At 42.0% G+C, this 6,892-nt stretch overlaps 2 non-coding genes across 2 annotated transcripts; both read left to right on the top strand.

Moving 5' to 3' along the window:
- The first annotated feature begins 1,782 nt into the window (after positions 1-1,782).
- trnae-uuc (transfer RNA glutamic acid (anticodon UUC)) lies at positions 1,783-1,854 on the top strand. The gene has a single exon. It is a non-coding gene; the product is annotated as a tRNA-Glu (tRNA).
- A 1,944-nt stretch (positions 1,855-3,798) lies between these two features.
- trnae-uuc (transfer RNA glutamic acid (anticodon UUC)) lies at positions 3,799-3,870 on the top strand. Its single transcript has one exon. It is a non-coding gene; the product is annotated as a tRNA-Glu (tRNA).
- Positions 3,871-6,892: the final 3,022 nt, after the last annotated feature.

Here is a 6,892-nt window from a genome sequence, read left to right as displayed (position 1 = left end):
ATGCAACAGTATGTATTTTGTAAAGCTGTTGTATTATTGTTTAAACAGTCTTGGGTTCAAATTTAGTTACCTGTTGTTTTATTTTGAAAATGTCCCTTTCCTTGTGCAGCTTTGGTAGTTTTGCTTCCTTTGTTTTTCTGCTCCTCATCGTTTCCTCCTGCGTCTCGTTACACAATCAGTTCCTGCATGTATAAATAGTCTTGCCTCTGCTTGTTTTTTTTTTTTTAACTTACCTGTTTGAAACCTTCAGTTTTCAGTTACAAACTTTCCTTCTCTTTTGTTACTGCTGTCATTTGTTACCTCGCATTCGTTTATTAAAGTTTCTTTTTGTTCTTCCTACGTACTCACGCTTCTCGTCTTCTGCAATTTGGTTTCTTTCTTTTTTTTTTTAATTCCACAACAGACAAAGTTAAGCAGAAGCATCCACTGTTTTGTCGTGATGGTTATTCCGTGGCCACGTACCAAAGGAAAATAACTATGTTGAAATCTATCACCGCTGTTGGATCAGCTACCACCAACAGTTGCTGCTTCAACACCTCACCTGCTGTTTTCGGATTTTTCTAGAAAACTGGCAGCATTTATTTATGAGTCCAGCCGGTTCTTCTGTCCTGCTCTGCACCTAAAGCCATTCTGACCGCGCTATAGAATTTCTTTTGAGTATTTTCATATTTCATACAAGATTTCATTGGCGTACACGCCTCCGTGCGTTGAAGGAATTTAATGTCCTTTGGGCTTATGAAACCTTTTCAAAGCTTTTAAGCTTTGAACGGGAAAAAAAAGGACAACAAAGGACAGAAAATTTCAAACGGGGGGAAAAAAAATAAAGAAATGTCATCCACCTCGGTTGGTTTCTGGGTGTTAGATTGTGATGTTCAGAGAGGCTGAAGAACACATGTGGATGCAAAGAGGTGGAGGCTTCGGCCACGTCCTCTTCTACATCGAGGATCATTGAAATTGGCTCCTCAGTTATTTCTACAATCCCTCACTCACTCTCTCGGTCTCTTGTCACACTGCCTCGAATGTCTCACCTGTTACACTAAAGGAGAAAACCTTTTTACCATTGCGAGGATATTTTTCCTTCAGTGCATTAGACAACAGTCGAACACAACATATAAATTCTACAATTTTGGTGTTTGTTTTACATATAACATCGGTCTCATTTGATAGCGATTGTAGAGAAAGACCGAGGGGATGAGATGTGGCAAAGCTTTTATATTTTACCAAATCTTAAGAAATCTCAGCTGATGAAATCTTTTATCATGTGTGGCCATAAATGATGAGATATGCCGAGACTCTCTTGTTAGCATCAAGTGTTGGTGTATGACTCTTTCACTGGAACCACACTTTGCTTTCCATCACCATAATCATTCACGAACAATAAACAGAAAGATATACGAGAACTTGAAGCTGAAGCAGAGAACAACATCAGATATTGAGGATCATGAGGGGCTTCTGCAGCATCTACTAACGTCACAGTGTTTGGGTTTTGGTTATTGTTTTTAAAGATTACTTTCTGTGTGTTTTCCAGTTTGCATCTCTTGTTGTTCCGTTTGTATCTCACCCTGTTTGTCCATGTGTACCTTCCATCCCCCTTCTCTTACTTCCTGTTTTATTTTGAAGTTGCCTTCCCTTGTCCGTCGCTTGGGTCATTACTTCCTTTGCTACTTTTTTGACTGTCCTGATTAGTTTCACCTGTCTGTTTGCCATTAAATCTGTGGAACGTCCCCTTATGTTTACCTGCCTGGTTTTCCTGATCTTCCTCTCCTGGATGTAGTGTATCAGTCCCACATGGTCTAGCGGTTAGGATTCCTGGTTTTCACCCAGGCGGCCCGGGTTCGACTCCCGGTGTGGGAACAAAGCTTATGACCTTCTATGCAGTGGTCTGCTGAGGAGACTTGACCAACTGGTTCGGGTCACATTTGTCTCTTTCGAAAGAAAGGACATAGACAACATGTGTCACCCCAAGCAGCTCTTTCAAGCTGCTACATCCTTCATGCAAGAAAAAAGAACAGGCCTTTGTTCCTTCTGCACACTGTTAACATGTTCATGACAACACTTCTCCTTATGTGCATGTCATAAAACTATTTTTCTATTGTTGTGTTTTCAATTTCTTCCTCCTACTTCAAGTTGAAGGGTCACCATTTTGCTGCTTGACGTGTCTACACAATTAAACTTCCAGGAAGTGGTACAAGCATTGCTGAAGTGCTGGGAGCAGCATATCGTTGCACAATGAACTTCAGCAAGGAGAGCAACACATTTTAAAACAGATTTTTGAATTTTATAAATGCAGTCTTAAAACGTTTTGATCAAACACGTAGTTTCTAGAAGACAAAATGCAGCGGTACAGCAGTGACGTTGCATTAATCACACTCCAAAGCAACTACAGTACATTAAAAACAAATAAATTATACACTAAAAGTACTGCAGTAACAATAGAACGAAGACAAAACAATAGCTCTACAGTGTGGAGAGTACACACTGTACAATGATGAGAACGTACTGCAATGAACTGTAGATTAGTTCAGTGGATGAAAAGCTACACAGCAAGTTGCAGAACTGTTTACTGAGGATGAAAAATTACCTTGAACAAATGCCATGAATATGTCACATCAGGTATTACAGACGATGTCTGATATGAACATGAACATACAAAGTCAGATGTTTAACTTTGTATTTTGATGAATATTTGCTGACGTTGGATGTTGAACCTTAACGAGGCTGAAGGTCACTCCGGGTCGTTTCGGTCCGGCCATGACAGCGACGCCATCACTTCAAACCTCCTTCTATAGCTCTTTTCTCTGTCTGCTCTTCCTCTCGTTCTCTCTCCTCTTTTCAGCCTCTTTGTTCTCATGAATCCTCTTCGGACCACTCGTCCCTTTCAAGCACGTCCTTATTTCAAACCCATCTGTTAATCAGCAGACCTGAAGAGGGCCTGAGATCCCCGTTGCTCTCGAAACCTCCTGCATTTCTACCAGATTTTGTGGTTTCAAATTAAGCAAGCTTAGCCTGACATCATCATGCCAAGAGAAAGCTTTTAAATCATGCAAGCAATCTCTGAAGCACTTCAAAACTAAGCACATGTGGTTGACATGTCGGTCTATAGAAAGGAGACGGAGGAGGCAGCACAGAAAGGTTGTTCATAGTAGATGGGTTGCACTTACGTTGAGATCAGTTTTGCCTTCAACGATTCATCTTGTTTGGTCTGTGGAACCAGTTACATACACATTACATTAAAAATCTGAATATTCAAGCACAAAGGCATTGAAAACCTCAATATTTAGGCACAAAGGTGTGAAAACTCTGTAGACCAATGCACAAACATATCAAAAACATTGATATTTATGCACAAAGGTATTGAAAACCTGCACATTAATGCAGAAAGGTATCAAAAATAGAAGAGAACTTCAAGCTGAAGCAGAGAACAAACATCAGATATTGAGGATCATGAGGTGCTTCTGCAGCGTCTACCGATGTCATGGTGTTTGGGTTTGGATATTGTTTTTAAGGATTCCTTCCTGTGTGTTTTCCAGTTTGCATCTCTTGTAATTCCATTTGTATCTCACCCTGTTTGTCCATGTGTACCTTCCATCCCCCTTTTCTTACTTCCTGTTTTATTTTGAAGTTGCCTTCCCTTGTCCGTCACTCATGTGGTTACTTCCTCCCTTTGTTTATGTTTCCCTCCTTTTTGGATTGTCCTGATTAGTGTTACCTGCCTGTTTGCCATCTGTTTGTGGAACTCCCTCGTGTGTTTACCTGCCTGGTTTTCCTGATCTTCCTCTCCTGGCTCTGGTGTATCAATCCCACATGGTCTAGCGGTGAGGATTCCTGGTTTTCACCCAGGTGGCCCGGGTTCAACTCCCGGTGTGGGAACTAAGCTTATGATCTTCTGACACAGTAGTTTTCTATGAAGTGGTCTGCTGGGGAGACTCAAGAAACTGATTTGGATCACAGTCGTCTGGACTCTTTACAAGGAAAGGACATAGACAACATGTGTCACCCTAAGCAGCTCTTTCAAGCTGCTACATATGAAAAACATGGATAGGCATGCACAAAAGTGTCACAAACACAAATTTTCATGCACAAAGGCATCAAAATCCTGAATATTAAGGCACAGTGTTATCAAAAACCTGGATATTAATATGCAAACGTATCAAAACCTAGATTTAAACACATGAAACTATCAGAAACATCGATATTATCACACAAAGGTATCAAAACCTAGATATTATTACACAAACCTTTATGTAAACACACCAAAGCACCAACAACCTGGATATTAAGGCACCATCTATCAGAAACTTGGATAAGCCCTTTGTGTACGTGTCAGCTTCACTGTGGTGGTTCTTACTTCTTTCCTGGGGATGATGAGCTTTAATCCACGGAGGCTGCAGGACTCACAGCTTCTCACCGTGTTGCTCTGATGGGCCCCCGCTGATCCACAGGTTTCTCTACTGACCTTAAACACACAAAACACGCACAACAACACCTGCAGCAGCTCTCCAAAAACACCTTCTTTTTTTTGACACCATGGAGGTTTTCAACATCTTGATTTAGAGGTACAATTACTTCATTCATCACAGAGACAGCTGCAAATGTGCACGTCTTTGATTGTATCGGTTTTGAAGTGTGACAAGTCAAGTCAATTTGTTTCCATTGGTCATGACAGGTCACCTCTAAAACTCGTGACTGAATTCTTGTCAGCCTCGGCTGTGCTTTCAGATAAATGCTGGTGTAACATGTTAATATTCTAAACATTATCATAAACACTAAAAAAGAGCACTGCATCGCAAATCCAATGCAAATCTCGAGGGAGCAGGAGGTTTTGACTTTGCTGCAGGTGGGAGCAAGCAGTCAGGAGATAAAAAATGTGGGTCCCTTCTGGGGATTTAGTGCAAGCAGAATGACGGAGTCAACAAATGAAACTCAAAAGAAGCTCAAAGCAAGTTTTTGCAAAACAAAAGTAAAGTAAGTCAAGTGTGACATGTGGACAAATTCCCAGTGTTATAGTGGTGATGGTAAAGACCTGGACTGGTACTGACATACAATGAGCACAAATCTGGCACATTTGATGGTTGAAGTAAACTCTCCTTTTAAGATAAAGCACGGCGTCCTGCACATATTGAACAAGAAACGATTGAGAAATGTATTAAAATGTGTATTTAACATCCTAGAATAACCAGCTATGTTATTTGCATTTCTTTATCAAGACTGGACAGTAAAATGTTTCCCATGCAGGACGAGAGAAGACACAAAATCAATAGAACTCCTTATGGGGTGGACATGAATGGGTAAAATGTTTGTGGATTAAGAACACAGTCCTGGGCAGGGCTCTAGACTAAAATATGAACTGCTACCTTTTTGAAACCCTAAAAATAGGGCTTCAAAGTCATCTGACAATAATCTGTTTACTACTGCAGGGACTTATGGGCTGTTTGAGGTCAGTCTGAACCTTTGTGCATGTTCCGACTGCAAGAACTACCTCGTTAGAACCTCTCTCTGGGCTGTTTTTAGGAGAGAAAACAGTACCTAGTCCAGTAGTCACAGTCGAAGCTGCTGGATTCTATGCAAACTAAAAGAAGCAGACAGGCTAAAAAGAACAAGTTCCTGCAGGAAAAGTCACGTAACGTTAAGTCGAGATGTCCCAAAATGGTCACTGCACACCGGACAAAGCTTTTGGGTTTAGCTGGCAGCACGTCCTTTACTCTGGCACCTTCTTCTCCGTTTTAATTCATCTACCAGCTTTGTTTTCCGACGTGCCGAGAACCTGGTCGACTCTCAGCACGGCTACAGACTGTAAACTGTCCAATAAAATGAAAGCAACAACACCAATAAAAAGCAAAAAAAACAAAAAATATGAGTCTGTAGCACATAACCCCGACTCTCCTGTAACCCTGGAAAAAAAACACAAACAAAAAAACACAATAAAATCCTTTCGTTCTCATCCACACTCCTGCTGCAGCTCCCAGAGGTCCTCGCTGCTCTCTTGCTCTCCGTCTGAAGTGCAGAGCTGATGGAGGTGGATCAGGGCAGCGAAGAGCGCAGCAGAGGCCAATGCTGGGGCTCTTCACGGACCGGTTCCTCATCCGTCCTGACAAGCCCGGCGGTGCAAGCGGCGGCGCCAACAGCCTGTTCACACGTCTCCTACGTTACACCCATCAGTGGCGGTGCACACACACAAAGAATAACACAACCGAGCATCGCACAATGTCAAGGATGTACGCACACTTTTCCTTAACTTTCATTTATCCGGGGAACGTCTCAGCACCACCTGCTTCGCTCCGACACGTTTCCGCTTTTTCAGACCAGTAGAACCTGCTGTTAAATGTCCCGCCCCGGGGCTCCTTAACAGCGGTAAGAAGAGCTTACTCATGTTATTCACCTGCGTTTTCCAAGAACATGCCAGAAATCAAACATAGCATGCAACCTGTGAACCCAGAATCACACAGAAACCCCCAGAGATCCTTCAGTACCTGGACTCCAGTGGAGCAAAATCCACATAGAAAGTCTTCTTCTATTCTCTTATATCCACCACTGAACGCGTCGGGAAACCCCGGTCGGCCTGTTCACTTCAATATCACAGGGATCCTACCCCGTATCACCCTACATGCAGTGCATTTCAGAAACATTTTTCAGTCCTCCAGCTCATGCGCATCTGTCAAAAAAGGTCGATTTTAATGCTTCTGGCTTTTTCCTTCTGAGTTGCACATTGAAGTCGAGCTGCTTCAGGCTGCTACTGGTTCAGGGCAGGTTTTTGGTCTGAACTTAAGCCAAATTAATTTTTTTGAGTAGTGCTTTTGTCATTTTCTCTTTTTCAAAAATGCAAAGATTAGTGTCTTACAAGAAGGAATTGGGTTCATTCATTACACTGGAGTGTTTCAGTGGGAAATTCAGG

This window comes from Stegastes partitus, unplaced genomic scaffold (genome assembly GCF_000690725.1).
Source record: "Stegastes partitus isolate 25-593 unplaced genomic scaffold, Stegastes_partitus-1.0.2 Scaffold73, whole genome shotgun sequence".
NCBI lineage: Eukaryota > Metazoa > Chordata > Actinopteri > Pomacentridae > Stegastes > Stegastes partitus.
This window is presented reverse-complemented; position numbering and strand designations above follow the sequence as displayed.